Below are 20,585 nucleotides of genomic sequence, written 5' to 3' on the forward strand. Positions count from 1 at the left end.
AAAGAGAGAGACTTCGCATGTGGATGTATGATTCGACTCCACGGCTAAAAACTGGATGCTTCGATTCTTTGATTCGCCGTCTGTTTCCGCTTTGACCTACATTCCACTGTATTGTTTTACAACCTCTCTCTCTATAAGTTATCAATGAAAATCATCCTATTCTCAAAGCTTCATGAGCGATCACTAAGTTCGCGGGACAAAGAGAAGATAACCATATCAATAACGCCTAACCCTAACCTCACTCAGCCATAACCCCGCGTCCCTCTCCTATGCGCTAACCCTAACTAACCCCTCCCTTCGCCTTAAAGCCTCACCAAACCACTAACGCCTCACCGAACCAACTAACACCTCACAAGACCCTAACCCTCTCCCTCGCATAACTCATAACTAACCCTATAGCCCTCGGCCATCGCCATAACCCCTCACCTCACTCATACCCTCACCTCACCCTCACCTCGACCGTCATCCCTAACCTAACCTAAGCTCCCCCTACTCTACTCAACCCTAAGCCCTAAGCCTTAAGCCCTCCCCTGCACTCTCACATCAAGCTCCTAGACTAACGGCTAACCTCCGCTAACTCTGAACACTAAATCCTAACCAATAACTCGTACTAATTTTATTTTTTTATATTAATACATTTTATCAGAAGAAATTTTTTTATTAGGGTTTACGATTTTTTTTGGCAGTCAATTATTTTATTTTGCAAAAACATTAAGCTCTAGATTTTATGTAATCAAAATATAATTAATAAAACTAAAAAATCTCTCTTTCTCCCTCCGCCTACGGCGGCAAACTGAGGTCGACGGGTGGGCGTGAACTTTAGGGCTGCGATGCGGCTGGTGAATTCCGACGGAGCTGGCGAACTCCAATGTCAGGCGGTGAGGTTCAAGTTGGTTTTTTCAGGGGATCGTGGTGAACTAAAGGCTTGATGAGCGGTAGTGAAGTTCAAGGGCTCGAGCGACGGCAGTGAACTCCGACGGTGGCGGCGAGTTTCAGAGAAGGCATGGGGTTTAGGGTCGGTTTTCATAATTGAGAGAGAGAGACGAGGAGAGAGAGAGAGAGAGAAGAGAGAGGAGAGAGAGAGGGAGGGAGATGGCAGGCCACCGTCGACCCTCCAGTTTGCCGCCGTAGGGGGAGGGAGAAAGAGAGATTTTTTTAGTTTTATTAATTATATTTTTTAATTAAAATTAGAGCTTAATTTTTGCAAAATAAAATAATTGTGCAAAAAAAAAATCGTAAACCCTAATAAAAAAATTTCTTCTTGATAAAATTATAATATAAAAAAATAAAATTTAGTACGAGTTATGGTTAGGATTAGTGTTAGAGTTAGGCGAGGGTTAGGGTTAGGGTTAGGGTTGAGTGAGAGTGAGGGGGAGGGTTAAGGTTAGGGTTAGGGTTGAGTGAGAGTGAGGGGGAGGGTTAGGGTTAGGGTTAGGATGAGGGTGAGGGTGAGGGGGAGGGGGAGGGGAAGAGAGAGGGTGAGGGGTTATGGCGAGGGCGAGGCTTAGGGTTAGGGTTAGGGTTATGGCGAGGGAGAGGGTTAGGGTTTGGTGAGGGTTAGTGGTTGGTGAGGGTTAGTGGTTGGTGAGGGTTAAGGCGAGGGTGAGGGTTAGGGTTAGGGTTAGGGCATAGGAGAGGGCGAGGGCGGGGGTTATGGCGAGGGTGAGGGTTAGGGTTAGGGTTATTGATATGGGTGTATCTTCTCTTTGGAACTTAGTGATCCTCATGGAAGCTTGAGAATAGATGATTTTCATGATAACTTGAGAAGAGAGGTGTAAAACAATACAGTGGAATGTAGGTCAAAGCGTGAAACAAGACGGCGAATCAAAGAATCGAAGCATCCAGTTTTTAGCCCGTGAGTCGACTCATACATCCACATGAGTTGACTCATCAGGTTGAGTCGACTCATGCCTGTCATGAATCGACTCACGAAACCCAACCGTTTTGTTAAAAGTTTCTGATCAGTCGACTCATGCCTGTCATGAGTCGACTCACGAAACCTAGCTGTTTTGTCAAAAGTTTCTGACAAGTCGACTCATTATTTCATGAGTCGACCCATGTGTCATGAGTCGACTCATATATGCATATGAGTCGACTCATCGATGGTTCCTGGTTCATTTGGGTTTCTATTTGCACGAATTTCTGTAGGGTTTGGGCTTGGTTATTTACCACTTTACCATCCACGTTATTACACCTATAAAAGGGGTTGTTTAGGATTTCTAATCAATCAGATATAATCAAAGAGAGATTCTAATCAAGAGAGATTAGGGTTTAGAGAGCAGTGAGAGTTTGTTCTCGATTCTAGTGAGATTGTAAGAGAGGGATTGTAATCTTTTCGTACTTATAATCTAGATAGGGTATTTTCCTTCGCCACATACTAAATTATTCTTGTGTTTCTGTCACCCTCTTTTCAACCCTCCTTTAATAATTCCGCGATCAAAGGTGCTCGCACAGTGACTCGTATCAAGTTGGTATCAAAACGATCAGATCCTGTGATGGGGGCATCCTGTGTATGGTCCTGACTTGATCGCAATACAAGAAGCTAGGTGAGATCCTTATTTTATTAGAAGGAGTCCAGAAATTAAGGAAGAAGAAGATGACTGAAGGAGATAGTTCAGCGAGGCTAGATGCATTAGAGAAACATATGGAGACAATGAGTTCGACTCTTACACAGCTCGTCAATATCTTCCAAGAAATGATAAAAAGGTGGAATCTTCTTCGAAAGGCAAGAAAAAACTTATGGAGTCCGATGGAGAAGGTGAGGAATCTGATTCTGATAGGTAGGTCGAGATTGTAAAAACTGTTCTGTATCAAGAGGGTAAAAATTACTACCAGAATTTAAAAATTAATTTCAAGGTGGAGATTCCTATTTAAGATAGGAGTGTCAATGTGGAGAAGCTCGATGATTGGATTGAGCGTATGGAGATGTATTTCACTCTCTATGGATATTCATCCAAGGAGAAGATTGTGTTCGCGACTTTAAAGCTTTCATGGCATGCATTGACGTGGTGGAAATCCTACTACAAGCATGAGAAGAAAGCGGTGTCCTAGAACAAGTTTAAGGAGCTACTGAGAAAGAAGTTCTATCTAGTGGGGTTCCTTAAGGATCGTTGGTACAAGTGGTACGGCTTGCGCTAAAGATTCAATCAGACCATTCAAGAGTACACGACGGAGTTCCAGCAGCAGGCAACGGTTCTAAACATCACGATAGACGAATACTCCATCTTCATGAAGTAAATGGCGGGTTCGAACGAATACATCCGGAAGGAGATGAAGCTATTCATGATCGATAGCAGAGGCAAACGTGAAAGCTATTGCCATTGAGGGCAAGCAAAAGAAGAGCAACGAGGCAAAAGGAGATGCAAAACAGACGGGAGTTGAGTCTAGTGGTTCCAAACATAAGGAGGAGAAGAAGGGTGATCAAGGGAGAGCAGAACTAATTTGTAGTCACTATGAGAAGATATGACATATCGCTGATCGATGCTGGGAGAAGTATTCTCATCTGAAGCCAAAGGGGTTGAAGAAGAAAGAGGAGAAAAAGGCATACGTGATAGCACATGGTCCGAAGGAAGTTCCTGGGATGACAGAGCCCAACTGTAGTCTTAATCTTATGGCAGTAAAACAGACCACGAAAGAGGTTGAATACCCCCGAGAGCAGCTCTTTGTGCTGAAGTTGCAAGTGAAGACCAGTTTGGTTGATGTCATTATTTATCCAGGTAGCAAAAAGAATTTGATATCCGAGGTCTTGGTTCAGAAGCTGGGTCTGAAGATAGTCAAGCATCCGAAATCCTATCCATTAGGGTGGATTCAGAAGGAGACGAGACTAAGTATAGTTGATCAATGCATTGTCAGATTTATGCTCCACGAGTTGTATATTGACGAGGACACGTGCGACGTCATTCCATTGGATGTTTGTTAGGTTATACTGGGCAATCCGTACTTATGGGATAGATACGCGATCTACAAAAGACGGGCTTAGAAGTACACATTCACCAAGGATGGTGAAAAGTTCATATTTCATTCGGCGTCTCTTTCGAGGCAGACAAACATGGCGATGGTGACGTGAGCTAAGAGGCTACTGAATGCAAGCAAGAAGTTTGTCTCGCTATGCATTAGACTTCATGACGAGCCATCGAAAAGGATTTGCATGTTGGAGCAGAAGACGACTACGATGAGGCGAGGAACGAAGGAATCATTTCTAGTTGTACGTCGTTATCAGGTTCCTAGCAAGGCCAAGTGGTACAGAAAGGATGGAGGAGCTCGCGAGTTTCCTCAGCTGAAGTTCTAACTTGAATGAGACTTCAAGTTCCTAAAGGGGGACCCATGATACGGGTGTATCTTCTCTTTGGAACTTAGCGATCCTCATGGGAGCTTGAGGATAGATGATTCTTATGGTAACTTGAGAATAGAGGTGTAAAAATACAGTGGAAAGCAGGTTGAAGCGTAGAACGAGACGACAAATCAAAGAATCGAAGCATCCAGTTTTCAACCCGTGAGTCAACTCATACATGCACATGAGTCGACTCATCAGGTTGAGTCGACTCATGCATGTCATGAGTCGACTCATGAAACCCAACTGTTTTGTCAAAAGTTTTTGACTAGTCGACTCATGCCTATCATGAGTCGACTCACGAAACCCAGCCGTTTTGTCAAAAGTATCTGACCAGTAGACTCATCATTTCATGAGTCGACCCATATGTCATGATTCGACTCATATATGCACATGAGTCGACTCATCGATTGTTTCCTAGTTCGTTTGGGTTTCTGTTTGCACGAATTCTTGTGGGGTTTGGGCTTGGTTATTTACTACTTTGCCATCCACATTGTTACACCTATAAAAGGGGTTGTTTAGGGTTTCTAATAAATCAGATATAATCAAACAGAGATTCTAATCAAGAGAGATTAGGGTCTAGAAAGAACTAAGAGTTTGTTCTCGATTCTAGTGAGATTGTAAGAGAGGGATTGTAATCTTTTTATACTCATAATCTAGAGACGGTATTTTCCTTCGCCACATACTAACTTATTATTGTGTTTCTGTCATCCTCTTCTCAACCCATCTTTGATAATTCCGTAATCAAATGTGCTCGTACGGTGACTCGTATAAGTTATGGGTGTGGTGAGGGTGAGGGTTAGGGTTTGGTGAGGGTTAGGTTGAGGGTGAGGGTTAGGATAAGGGTTAGGGTTAGGGTTAGGGCAAAGGAGAGGGCGAGGGCGAGGATTATGGTGAGGGCGAGGGTTATGGCGAGGGCGAGGGTTAGGGTTAAGCAAGGGTTAGGGTTAGGTGAGAATTAGGGTTACATTAAGGGTTACAGTGAGGGTTATGGTGAAGGTTAGCATAACTATTACTTCGCTAATTACATAGAAACTATACACACATATATTTTTAAGCCGTAGAATTCCCCGTCTAATAAATATTTTATATAATCTATTTATTTACTTGTCACATACGTGTACGGTATTGTTGGAAGATACGAGAACATCGTGTTCGATCTGACATCCTTTTCGTACACGTATGTGACAGGGGGCTTATATATAAGTATTTATTGGATATATCTAGTGTGGATGGGTTAGGTATATATAATGTGACATGTATATGTATTTATGTGTGTTATTATGTACTTTTATTTAATCAGAGTTTCGGTGGTGCTTACTCGTTGTTCTCTGTGTACAAATATCAGAGGGATATGCAGGAGTATATCCTTCCCACTATAGTGTACTCGAAGAACACCGGGTAGGTGCTGCTAAAATTTTTACGAAATAAAAGTACACTTGAGAACACGTAAATACATATACACACCACATTTACATACCTAATAGGATAGAAGCCTTCCTCTGATAGTCGATCACACACGCTTGTCCTAAATTAAAATGATATATGTAGGGATATGCTCACTTGCATTAATTTTTAAATTCTAGATGGGGACAGTTCCTGACAAATCGTTCATGATCATACCACATAAGTGAAGACCAGTTTGGTTGATGTCATTATTTATCCAGGTAGCAAAAAGAATTTGATATCCGAGGTCTTGGTTCAGAAGCTGGGTCTGAAGATAGTCAAGCATCCGAAATCCTATCCATTAGGGTGGATTCAGAAGGAGACGAGACTAAGTATAGTTGATCAATGCATTGTCAGATTTATGCTCCACGAGTTGTATATTGACGAGGACACGTGCGACGTCATTCCATTGGATGTTTGTTAGGTTATACTGGGCAATCCGTACTTATGGGATAGATACGCGATCTACAAAAGACGGGCTTAGAAGTACACATTCACCAAGGATGGTGAAAAGTTCATATTTCATTCGGCGTCTCTTTCGAGGCAGACAAACATGGCGATGGTGACGTGAGCTAAGAGGCTACTGAATGCAAGCAAGAAGTTTGTCTCGCTATGCATTAGACTTCATGACGAGCCATCGAAAAGGATTTGCATGTTGGAGCAGAAGACGACTACGATGAGGCGAGGAACGAAGGAATCATTTCTAGTTGTACGTCGTTATCAGGTTCCTAGCAAGGCCAAGTGGTACAGAAAGGATGGAGGAGCTCGCGAGTTTCCTCAGCTGAAGTTCTAACTTGAATGAGACTTCAAGTTCCTAAAGGGGGACCCATGATACGGGTGTATCTTCTCTTTGGAACTTAGCGATCCTCATGGGAGCTTGAGGATAGATGATTCTTATGGTAACTTGAGAATAGAGGTGTAAAAATACAGTGGAAAGCAGGTTGAAGCGTAGAACGAGACGACAAATCAAAGAATCGAAGCATCCAGTTTTCAACCCGTGAGTCAACTCATACATGCACATGAGTCGACTCATCAGGTTGAGTCGACTCATGCATGTCATGAGTCGACTCATGAAACCCAACTGTTTTGTCAAAAGTTTTTGACTAGTCGACTCATGCCTATCATGAGTCGACTCACGAAACCCAGCCGTTTTGTCAAAAGTATCTGACCAGTAGACTCATCATTTCATGAGTCGACCCATATGTCATGATTCGACTCATATATGCACATGAGTCGACTCATCGATTGTTTCCTAGTTCGTTTGGGTTTCTGTTTGCACGAATTCTTGTGGGGTTTGGGCTTGGTTATTTACTACTTTGCCATCCACATTGTTACACCTATAAAAGGGGTTGTTTAGGGTTTCTAATAAATCAGATATAATCAAACAGAGATTCTAATCAAGAGAGATTAGGGTCTAGAAAGAACTAAGAGTTTGTTCTCGATTCTAGTGAGATTGTAAGAGAGGGATTGTAATCTTTTTATACTCATAATCTAGAGACGGTATTTTCCTTCGCCACATACTAACTTATTATTGTGTTTCTGTCATCCTCTTCTCAACCCATCTTTGATAATTCCGTAATCAAATGTGCTCGTACGGTGACTCGTATAAGTTATGGGTGTGGTGAGGGTGAGGGTTAGGGTTTGGTGAGGGTTAGGTTGAGGGTGAGGGTTAGGATAAGGGTTAGGGTTAGGGTTAGGGCAAAGGAGAGGGCGAGGGCGAGGATTATGGTGAGGGCGAGGGTTATGGCGAGGGCGAGGGTTAGGGTTAAGCAAGGGTTAGGGTTAGGTGAGAATTAGGGTTACATTAAGGGTTACAGTGAGGGTTATGGTGAAGGTTAGCATAACTATTACTTCGCTAATTACATAGAAACTATACACACATATATTTTTAAGCCGTAGAATTCCCCGTCTAATAAATATTTTATATAATCTATTTATTTACTTGTCACATACGTGTACGGTATTGTTGGAAGATACGAGAACATCGTGTTCGATCTGACATCCTTTTCGTACACGTATGTGACAGGGGGCTTATATATAAGTATTTATTGGATATATCTAGTGTGGATGGGTTAGGTATATATAATGTGACATGTATATGTATTTATGTGTGTTATTATGTACTTTTATTTAATCAGAGTTTCGGTGGTGCTTACTCGTTGTTCTCTGTGTACAAATATCAGAGGGATATGCAGGAGTATATCCTTCCCACTATAGTGTACTCGAAGAACACCGGGTAGGTGCTGCTAAAATTTTTACGAAATAAAAGTACACTTGAGAACACGTAAATACATATACACACCACATTTACATACCTAATAGGATAGAAGCCTTCCTCTGATAGTCGATCACACACGCTTGTCCTAAATTAAAATGATATATGTAGGGATATGCTCACTTGCATTAATTTTTAAATTCTAGATGGGGACAGTTCCTGACAAATCGTTCATGATCATACCACATGATTGGAGGCATCTAGATACTTGATACAAGGATGGGATAGAAGCATTCTTAGCCTACTCTGACACAAATCCTCTACGGTCGCTAAGCGGGTCGATTTTCTGTCCTTGTAAGAATTGCAGGAACGGTAAAATGCTCGCTAGGAGTGACGTAAGTTTCCATCTGTCAATCAATGGATTTGATAGCTCTTATGTATTTTGGAGTCATCACGGTGAAGGCGTCCTGGTGATGCAATCATTTGATAGCTCTTATGTATTTTGGAGTCATCACGGTGAAGGCGTCCTGGTGATGCAATCAGAGGAAGAGTTCACTGAAGTTGGCAATCCAACAGTTAACACGACCAATATGTTAGAAGATATTTTTGTCATGCTGTGAGTGAGTGATGTCAACACTACTGATATGTTTCAAGATGTAGATCGATTGATGAGACTTGTTGAAGAAAACGAGTCGCCATTATACGAGGGGTGTAAGGAGTTCACAAGGCTTTCTTTTATGCTGAGGCTTCTTCATATCCAAACCCTCAGTGGGATGGCTGTTACTCATTTCGAGATGTTATTAGATTTGCTAAGGATAGTCATTCCATGCGACGAGAAAAGCATCCCCACAACCTATTATGAAGCCCACAAAATTGTTGATATGCTGGGGCTTGATTATATGAAGATAGACGCATGTCCTAATGATTGCATCCTGTACAATAAGGGTAATGAAGCTCTGGAGGAATGTCCGACGTGTCATGTATCATGTTGGAAAGGAGAAGCTACAAGCACATCCGAAGGCGTTGCATCCAATAAGCAGAGCAGAATCCTTGCGAAGGTTCTTCGTTATTTTCCAATTATTCTTAGGCTGTAGAGGTTTTATATGTCTACCGAGCTGGTTAAGAATATGCGATGGTACTCGACTGACAGCAAAGAGGATGGGAAACTGAGACATCCTGCTAACAGTGAGGCATTGAAGCACATTGATCGTATATACCCCGAATTTGGTAAGGAGTCTCAGAATATTATAGTATTGCCTTTATATTATATGTTTAACTTGTTATCATGTATTAGTGTGTGTCATGTATTATAGTATTGCCTTTATATTATCTGTTTGACTGGACATCATGTACACGCAATTCTGTTGCTATGTGCTATTTTATTAAATATTTGCATTATATGCTTTTGTGGATACTCAGTATGTTTTCAAAGTATAGATAATAAGAGGATTACGTAAGAAAACGCTTGAAAGACTTTTTTGTAGACACTCTGGAGGCGACGTACAGGCCTCTACGTCAGGTATTTTTTACTTATTTATTATATCTGTACATTTCTATAAACTATTAATGTAAGCCTAACATTATTTTGAACATTTCCTACATAGGACACGAAGATGCTACACATGACTCACCGCCATAGGACACAGGCCGCGGAGATGCTCCACATGACGTGGAGACACAAGCTGATCCTACACAACATGTAGAGATACTGCCACTGTCGCAAGCAGATGTATTGGAGGAGTGGAGATTTGAGCTGTATAGCGTAGCTATAGAAGCTGCGGCACTACCACCAGATTCTATTATTGATCAGCGAATCCAAGGCACAGCCAAGGCGAAGGAGGATTAGGATTCTTATCATGCTTTGCGACCTATCACGCAGCATAGGTACGAACAAGCAAGGCATAGATGCGTCAAATTGAAAGGTATGAATAGATTTTTATAGTTTATCGGTTGTTATTTTAAATTTTATTATCGATATGGATTGATTTATATTTCACCCGATTTTCATTGTTTCGCAGGTATCGGGCGACCTACTAGGCATGGTCGTAGTGCTACCAGGGAACAGAGTCTTATCCCGGATATTCATTAGAGGGTTGTGATCCGATGGGAGAACGGAGAGCCTGCCGGGACCTTTGCCAATGCTTTCAACAATTTCCTCGCAGCTTTAGCCAGGAAACATGATTTCTTTAACATTTTTTTGACATGGAAGTCACAGCGGATTGATGCATTGGTGGCTTGTTGGAGATATATATGTGTGAGTCATTTATTTTAATTTTTATCATTATTAGTTATTAGTTTACTATGTTTAATACACTGATTAATATCTCTTTTTTCTTTATAGTCCGAAGCAATTTTTCTTTCTTGATGATAACATTTGTGCCTAGACTTACTACTTCGCGCAAATCAATCTATCATTTAAGAGATTGCGGTTTGAGGTGAAGAAAAAAAATATTTTGTTCAAATAATAGAAGATTGGGAGTGCTTCTAGTATCTTGACGAGCACGTGGATGAAGTAGATTTTTTTTGCACTTTGCGATTACTGGGACATGACCGAAATTCAAGTATTATTAAAGTATAAATTTTTATTCATTATTTGAATTTCTATATTGTTTTGATTTGACATTGTTTTGCATGCTCAAGTTGAAATAGCAAGGAGGAACCGCAACGCGCCCCGTAGTTACGAGCATCATGGTGGCTCTAGGTCCTTCAGCCAGCATTATAATCAATTGGAGCTTGAGGTATATAATATATTAGCTTTTAAGTTGTTAATTTGAGGATAATTTATGTGTTATGGGTTAATAATATATTTGAATAAAATAGGGTAGGGGAGATCTCAGACATTTTGTAGATCGTATTGTGACTTCCTGGAGCTCGAATTACGCCGATTAAGAGAAGAAAGGGAAGAACCAAGATCTGGCTATAAGTAGCAGTCATAGAAAACAACATATCAGCGGATTGCGGAGGAAGAACAGAGGGTCCGGGAGCAGAGAGAATTAGAGTTTACACAGTTCATGTCGACTCTGCCTCAGGAACACCAGGAGGCATATACAAGACAATTTATGTTGGATCAAGTAATATATACACTTTACTTTTTTTAATTAAACAAATTAAATATTTAATTCTTACTTAGTTATGAATTCTCTTCATGACTAAATGATATCATACACACTGATACACATTGATACAAACTGTTACACACAAACCCTAACTCTAACCCTGTAACGCCCCATAGGGAGGTACAACAAAATTTGGGCATGACCTATCTGTAATAAGAATGGTCGACCTGCTAAATCTTTATGCATATCACAATAGATATACTAAAGGGAGAAAAATAAGGCAGTGGAGATGTATATGCAATACTCAGGATCACGAGGTTGACAGCAGAGTCTATAGAATACCAAAATAGAAGAACACTAAAGGGAACTACAAAATATTATAATAATAGCAGTGGCTACAACATTAGTACATATTTTATAAGTCAAAAATACTACAAAAGTGAACATAAATTAACTCCTACTAAGAGTTTCCTCCAAAGCTAATCTTCAACTTTAGGGTCTGCAATCCCCTTATCCTTGCCAGTAGTATGACCTGCGAGTGGATTCAGAAACAATAGGGGTATGCCTAAGGCCCACTAGGTAACCATAAAATCTCGGGTACAACACAAGGGAACGAATGAAAATGATAGACATAGATATCAAACTTGACAAAGGAATCTTAACATTAAGTTGCCATTCTTATATCACTATCACTAACCGAAATGAAATAACATGTAAAGATGAATAATCAAGGTCTAATATTCAGGATTCCAAACTCCCCAATCATGGGATAATCAATAAACCGTACATGCCTTTATACACCCACCGGTGAGCGTCCTCACACAGGGCATTGTCCCCACCGGGACACATTACTATTACCAGCCACCGGTGAAGCTTGTTGGCCTTCTTGTTTTGATGATGATTTACAAACAATTTACTACTAATGTTGTTTGTCTAGTGTTTGTGTATTCCTATGTATTGTAGACAAACAACGTAGTTGGAGGATGGATGGATTGCGCCATAACGACGATATCAAATGGAGGTTGGCGGAATTATGGAGTGAAGCATCGTACAATTCAAGTTCAAGATCCAAGTTTAGCTTTATCCGCAACGTGTACCTAGTTGAGCTACAATGAAGATCAAGATCATTGTTTGGGTATATTTAGTATATGTTTATATCATGTGTGTTAATTCTATAAGCTCAAACATACACACACATATATATTTGTGATTTTCGTAACTATAAGTGTTTTTATGCAAAATAAGTTTTGGACTATATTTACATCATAAACAACTTTTATTATGTCCATATAAATATTCCATAAGTTTTCAAAACTTGTTTTGAGTCAAAAATAACAATCACATGTTTTTCATATATACGTCTTTTAGTGCTTTTGCAGAATACAGTGTTTTTCACAAATTATAAATGCAAATTGAGAAATTCTTTTTCTAACATGTTTGTTTTCATGTTTACAAACATTTCTCAAAGTTTCATCAAGTTTGGAATTGATTTGTTATGTTTAATGGAATTTACAAAATCATAATTTTCATTCGTGCATGTTCGTGCATGTTTTACAAAATAGATGAGTTTTCATAAATGGAAAATGATATTCAAGAAATTCTTTCTTTGACATGTTTATCTACATGTTTAAAAACTTCCCTCAAAATTTTACGATTTTTGAAGTTGATTTACTGTGCCTAATTGATTTTACAAAATCGTGTATCACAGCAGATTTTCAGAAACTGTATTTTTGTGTTCAAACATTTATTTCTATCAACTGGGAAAAGCTTTTTCAGAAATTCTTTCTCTGACATGTTATACTACATGTCTAGAACATTCCCACAAAATTTCATAATTTTTGGAGTTCATTTACTATTTTAAATTGATTTTACAAAACAGCTGCGCACTGCTACAGTAATCCGGTCGACCGGACCGGTCGACCGGAAATGTCTCTGGACGTTGGTTACTGTAGCTAACGGCTATAATTCCCAGATTTTGATATATCCGTTTTTTTGTCTTTTTGCTTGGTTTTTTTTGGTTTTTGGGCTTGTTTCATGAGCCTATATATACCCCATGCCCTCATACTTCTAAGGGCATTCAAGAAATGTTTTAAACAAGTTTAAAGAGTTTTAAACAAGGGTTTAAGTGTGTTTTAGTGTTTGTTTGGTTTGAAGATTGTTTTCACAAGTGGAGGAGATCATCTTCTTGTTTGGGCTCCAATCTCCATCTCTCCATCTTGTCATCTATTGGAGAAGTTTTCTAAACTCTATCTTCTTAAGCTAGATTTTATATTTGAGTTTAGTTGATTTGATTTTATTTATCTCTTTGTACACACACAACCATTGAGCTTATTGTATTTGCATACATTGTATAATTTAGGTTGTGGGATTGTGTGACTTAGAGAGTGAGCTTACATTGAGTTCTCATCTATTGTAGAGAACAATCTTGTTGTATTTTGAGCCTAATTGTGAGGAGTCACTTGTAATACACTTGTACACCGAAAGAAGTGTGTAGTGAGAGACGGGGTCGAATCCAAGAGGAGTGGCGTCGGTTGACGTGCCTAGGGAGAGGTTATAACCGAGCACTTGAGGAGGAGGACACGGGATAGGACCAACACTTAGTGTGTGAGGTGTGATTGCATAGTGATTGTATTGTGAGGTGTAAACGTTGTTCGGGTGAACGTAGAAAACCCGGTTGTGATAGTGGAGATCTCCTCGAGGTGAGGAGCGGGGACGTAGGTCGTGGGGACCGAACCTCGTAAACATATCTTTTGTTTGTGATTGCATTGGCGCACTTGTTTTCATGTTCATATCTTACATCGTCATTGTGTATTGCTTATTGATCATTTTGCCCTATCACATTTGTAGTTAAATTGTTTACCCCTTGTGTTAGTTTCATATCCTTGCATATATCATAGGATATATCTCTTTGTTGTTCATATTGCTTATCCTAGCTTATATATAGTTGTTATATTTCATACTTGCTAGGATAACTTATTAATTAATTTTTAATTGGCATTTAATCGGATTAGATTAGCATAAGACCCTAATCACCCCCCTCTATGGTCTAACAATGCTTACTTCACATAGGGCATAATCCATGAATATAGACTATCAATTATCAACAAAGAATGGAATATTATCATTACCAATAGTCGAATCATTGAAGTAAGTCGAAATGTTGCAATATAATCTTTCGAGGATATTAAAGATATAAAACTGATATAAACAACATTAGGATGACAATGGTCAAGAAATCACAAAGAGCCAACGTATGAAGTGAATCAAATAGGAATATTATGGAAGTGATAAAATATAAAAATTAGCATGGGAAACTAACTCGCAGGAATTTTAAGAAAGTAATCAATCGAACTCTCAAAGACTTAAGAGGGAACAATGAAATATTACCTACCGATTATGCCGGGATCCTCTCGGCCAACGAATGAATCCAAGATTCTCTGTCCTATATCCATGTATACCCACATGAGATTCTAAACACTATGTCTTTTATAATTTTCTAACTTAAAACTTATATTATGGTATAAGCTACACTCTAGATGATTACATTCAATATCTCTAGCATGCACAGGAGCACGAGTAATGTATATGCAGCAGATTTAGGTGAATGGATGGTATAACAATTGATATCTTAAATGCCTGAAACTAGTTCCAAATGACTCCATTATGAGTCTAATTTTATAATATAAAAATATTACATCAATGCATAGTGTATAATAAGTGTTATTCTCTTAGCAAACTACATCTATCAAAACTATAGCAGAAAAACAGAGATTACTATCTGGAATGAATGATTTATTTCGGATACTTATACCTATGCAAATGATTTTAGACACATGCACTGAGTTAAAGCATACTTTCAAACTAGTAAATGATTTTAGAATTAAACAAACATGGTTTCAAATGAAAGCCATGAATGTGTAGTTTCTAAAACAGAAAGAATTTCATGCATGCATAGTATATGCTGAGATATATGCTCTTTACAAAGGACATAACTCAGGCAGATAGTTTCAGACACATGCACTAAGTTAAACCATACTTTAAAACTAGTAAATGATTTTAGAATTAAACAAACAGGGTCTCAAATCAAAGCCACGAATGAGTAGTTTCTAGAACAGAAAGAATTTTATGCATGTATGATATATGCAGAGATATATACTCTTTATAAAGGACATAACTCAGGTAGACAGTTTCAAACACATGCACTGAGTTAAGCCATACTTTTAAATGGGTAAATAATTTTAGAATTAAACAAACAAGGTCTCAAATGAAAGCCACGAATGTGTAGTTTCTAGAACAGAAATTATTTCATGCATGCATGGTATATGTTGAGATATATGCTCTTTACAAAGGACATAACTTAGGTAGACAGTTTTAGACACATGCACTGAGTTAAATCATACTTTCAAACTAGTAAATAAACTTAGAATTAAACAAACAGGGTCTCAAATGAAAGCCAAGAAAGTTTAGTTTCTAGAACAGAAAGAACTTTTTTATTTGGATATATACAAAGAAAGTTATGATCTTTTTACTGATAGTGTATCATGGTGGAATTTCTGCATGAAATTCTGTTTCAACATAAATTGACATGCATGCCCTAAAATGTTACATGCAAGACTAAATCCAAATTAATTTATATAATTCAGTTCTAGCATCCTTAATAACAACATGCAACAGAGAATTTTACCTAGGGTTTTGACTTTGCCCCACTTCCTCCACCGAAGTCCTCAACTACCTTCTTTCTCCACTCCTTCTTCTTCAATGTTCTTAAGAGATGAAGGCTTTTGGAAACTTTTTTTTTCTTTTTTTTATAAGAGGAGAGGTGTTGGAGACGTTCAGAGGAGAGGGAGGAGGTTTTGAAGAGATTTTTCTTCTTAAAGGGCAAAATGAGAGGTGGAGGGCACATACATATAAGCCCATGTGAAGAGAAATCTTCAATTTGGCCAAAGTTGAGGGTTTTTGTGCAAAATTTTATCCACTGTCATGGCTGAACTATTTAAATAGCTATGTTAATCAGAGGGTTTCAAATTAGGTATTTAATAATTGGGTTATCTCTAACCAAAGTTTAAAGCATGGTTGGTTAAGGTTTACATGCTAGTTTGTATGCATACTATAACTTAGTTAACTAAATCATAATATGGAAATTAGCTATGTTTAAAATTCTCATGCTAGAAGATTATCTGGGACACAATAAAGGAAAGAATTTACTAACTTATGGATCAGTATCGATAACGCTATCCGATCAACGGAAGGAAAAAAATGGAATGTTACACTACCCTGCGAGTTAGTTTCTCATGCTAATTTGTATATCTTATCACTTCCGTAATATTCCTATTTGATTCACTTCATGCATTGGCTCTTTGTGATTTCTTAGCCATTGTTATCCTAATGTTGTTGATATCAGTTTTATATCTTTGATATCCTTGAAAGATTATATTGCAACATTTCGACTTGCTTCGATGATTCGACTATTGGTAATAATAATATTCCATTCTTTGTTGATAATTGATAGTCTATATTCATGGATTATGCCCTATGTGAAGTAAGCTTTACTGGTGGGTGGTAATAGTAATGTGTCCCGTTGGGGACAATGCCCTGTGTGAGGATGCTCACCTGTGGGCGTATAAAGGCATGCGTGGTTTATTGATTATCCCATGATTGGGGAGTTTGGAATCCTGAATATTAGACCTTGATTATTCATCTTTACATGTTATTTCATTTCGGTGAATGATAGCGATATAAGAATGACAACTTAATGCTGAGATCCCTCTGTTCAAGTTTGATATCTATATCTATCATTTTCATTCATTCCCTTGTGTTTTACCCGATATTTTTATGGTTACCTATTGGGCCTTAGGCTCACCCCTATTGTTTCTAAATCTACTCGTAGGTCATACTACTGGCAATGATAAGGGGATTGCAGACCCTAAAGTTGAAGATTAGCTTCGGAGGAAACTCTTAGTAGGAGTTAATTTATGTTCACTTTTGTAGTATTTTTGACTTATAAAACATGTACTAATGTTGTAGCCACTGCTATTATTGAAATATTTTGTAGTTCCCTTTAGTGTTCTTCTATTTTGGTATTCTATAGACTCTGCTGTCAACCTTGTGATCCTGAGTATTGCATATACATCTCCACTGCCTTATTTTTCTCCCTTTAGTATATCTATTGTGATGTGCATAAAGATTTAGCAGGTTTAAAATTCTCATGCTAGAAGATTATCTGGGACACAATAAAGGAAAGAATTTACTAACTTATGGATCAGTATCGATAACAGTATCCGATCAACGGAAGGAAAAAAAATAGAATGTTACAAACCCTAACACAAAGCCCAAAATATATACTTATAATGTTCTTATGTGATGGTGGTGTTGATGGTGCGTGCGTACGTAGTGGTGGTGGTATTAGTTAGTGGGTTGGTTGGTTGGTTGTGATGTTGTGTTGTGGTGGTCGTTATGTGATTGGTTTGTGGGGGGTTTGGTCGTGGTATGGGAGGGGGAGGAGTGGGGATTGGGTGGTGATGGTGGTGATGGAGGTGGGGGTGTGGAGTGTGCTTGGTGGGTGAGTGGGTGGGGCTTTGGTCGTGGTTGAGGAGGGGGAGGAGTGGGGATTTGGTGGTGGAGGTGGTTGAGGGGGAGGGGTGAGTTTGGTCGTGGTGGGAGAGGGGGAGGAGTGGGGATTGGGTGCGTGTACGCATGCATGCTTACGTGTGTGTGCGTGTTGATGGTCGTGTAGATGATGCATGCATGTGTGGTGAGAAAATTACAGGTGGTGTTAGGGTGTGTGCGTGCTTTGTTAAAAAAATTATGCGTGCGTGCGTATAATACATAAGAATATGCCATGATACTATCTCCGAATCAATAATATATAAAATTATATAAATCTACTCTATCATATTACTATACTTACATGTCATGCCATGTTGTTTTATAATTTGTTACTTTACTATAAATTTAGTTTTTGATGATGTCTTGCTCTATAACTCTTGTTAACATTTGATTTATATTTATAGGCCGGGACTTCTAGACAAGGTGGAGCTTTTGATGAGGATGATGATGATGATCAGGAGGATTGATTTGTATTAATTTAACTTTGAAAAGAATGGGTGTGTACTGTATAAACAATATTTATTATGTCGGGATATTTTTATTTGTTTTTATTGAAATATATATGTTATATGCGTGTGGAAATGAATATTATATTACTGATTGAATAGGGTTTTAAATTTATTATATTATTGTACATGTTTTTTTCAATTTTTAAAATATTTTTAAAAACAATTACAGTCTTTTTTGTCTCTAAAGATATATTTAGTGATAGAAAATGGACACGGAGAAACGAGAACGGACACGCTTTTGGTGAGGGATGTTACGTCGCCATTACTATTTAGTGATGGAAAATCCGTCGCTGATATTATTTTTTTTCTTAAAAAAATTAAGAGCGACGGAAATTCCGTCGCGAATTTAGCGTCGATGACATTTACCGATGGAAAATACGTCGCCAAAAGTCATATTAACTACCCTTAATGTACGGGCGCTAATTTGGTGACAGAATTCTTTTTTTTTTCTATTGCTAAAAGTTATAGCAACGGATTTTTATCTTTTGGCAACGGATTTGTCTTTCACCAAAAGTCCTCAATCCAGTAGTGTATGTATCTGCATGGTTGTTCATAATTGACATTAACTTTGACTTATTTAGGTTGGTATGGCACGTGACTATATACAAGTTAAGGATTGGATGTATGTGAATCGTGAAAAATGCACAAAGCCTGAATTTATTGAAGGAGTTGCTTCTTTCATAAAATTTATGCGTGAACACGATATGATCCAATATGGGATGATCCTTTGTTCGTACAGTCACTGTGGGCATAGGCTGCATCGTAAGAAGGAAGATGTAGAACTTCACATTGTTAAACATGGTTTTATTAGGGATTATACAATTTGGATATATCATGGAGAAATTCTAGCTCCTAATATTACCGATAATGAAGAAGAAGACAATGTAGAAAATTTATTTCAAGAAGAGGAGATGGAGGAAATGGTAGAAGTTGCTTTTGGTGACTCCAATCTTGCTGAAGATGATCATCCTTTTGGACAAGAATGTGTAGATGAGTATGAGAAGTACATGAAAGATGCAATAGACCGATTTATGAGAATGCAAAATATTCCACATTATCATGGTTCGTTCAACTTTTCTAGATTAAATGCCTAAATAAATTGAGCAACAAGTCATTTACGATGCTCCTAAAATTCCTGAAAGATTCTATGCCTTCTCGGAACAATGTGCCTCAGAGCTCGTATGAAGCTAAAAGGATAATTTCTAATCTGGGTTTGAATTGTGAGAAGATTCATGAATGTCCTAATCATTATGTGTTGTTCTCGAAAGAAAATTCTTAACTTAAAGAGTGCCCTAAATGTGAAGTTTCTAGATATAAAAAGAAAGCACATGCTAACAAGAATGACATACTAGTCAAGGTGGTATGATACTTCTTGTGACATAGAGGCTACAGAGGTTCTACAGGTGTAAGAAGACAGTGGTGGCAATGACCTGGCATGACCGTGCTATTCCAGGTGAACATGGTAAAATGAGTGATCCAAGAGATTCTCCAGCATGGAAAGATTTCGACAAGTTGCACACAATATTTAGTCAGGATCCCCATAATATTAGGCTCGGACTAGCTAGCGATGGTTTCAATCCCTTTAGTTTTAATGGCAATCCGCATAGTACATGGTCTGTTATAATGATGATATATAATCTTTCACCATGGTTACCGATGGATCAATCATACTTTTTGATACCCCTTCTTGTTGATGGGCTAAGTTCACCGGGCAACAATATTGATGTCTACCTTCGACCTCTCATCGATGAGTTACGGTCTTTATTCGTTGATGGGGTAGAGACATATGATTCAGACAAAGGGGAAACATTCACGATGCGTGTAGTCTTAATGTGGACAATTAACGACTTTCCTGCATATGGAATGCTATCAGGTTATTCCGTACACGGTTATAAAGCATGTCCCTATTGCCATGCTGATACATCATCGACATAGTTACCCTTTAGCAGAAAGATTTGTTATTGTGGTCATCGATGTATGTTGGAAGAAAACCATCCTAATGCTATTCATTTTGATGGTACTACAGAGCATAGAAAGGCTCCAGCCCCCTTATCCGGAAAGGACATACTTGCTCAGTAGAATGTTTACGAAAATGTAACTTTCGGGAAAGTAAAGGAAGGATAGGAAAGGCCACAAGGATGGAACAAAAAAAGTATTTTCTTTGTATTGTTGTATTAGGAGACAAATACCGTGAGTCACAATCTGGACGTGATGCACATTGAGAAGGGAGTATCTGAACATATACTTAACTTGCTTCTTTGTAAAAATAGAAAATCAAAAGACAACCTCCAACCTCGGAAAGATTTGCAGCACTTGAACATTAGAAAAGAATTGCATCTTGTACCTAAAACTGATAATCCGAGCAAATTTATACTCCCCAATGGCATTTATCATATGTCAAAATCAGAAAAGAAAATGTTTTT

The sequence above is a fragment of the Asparagus officinalis genome, chromosome 8, assembly GCF_001876935.1.
Source record: "Asparagus officinalis chromosome 8, Aspof.V1, whole genome shotgun sequence".
NCBI classification, from domain to species: Eukaryota; Viridiplantae; Streptophyta; class Magnoliopsida; order Asparagales; family Asparagaceae; genus Asparagus; species Asparagus officinalis.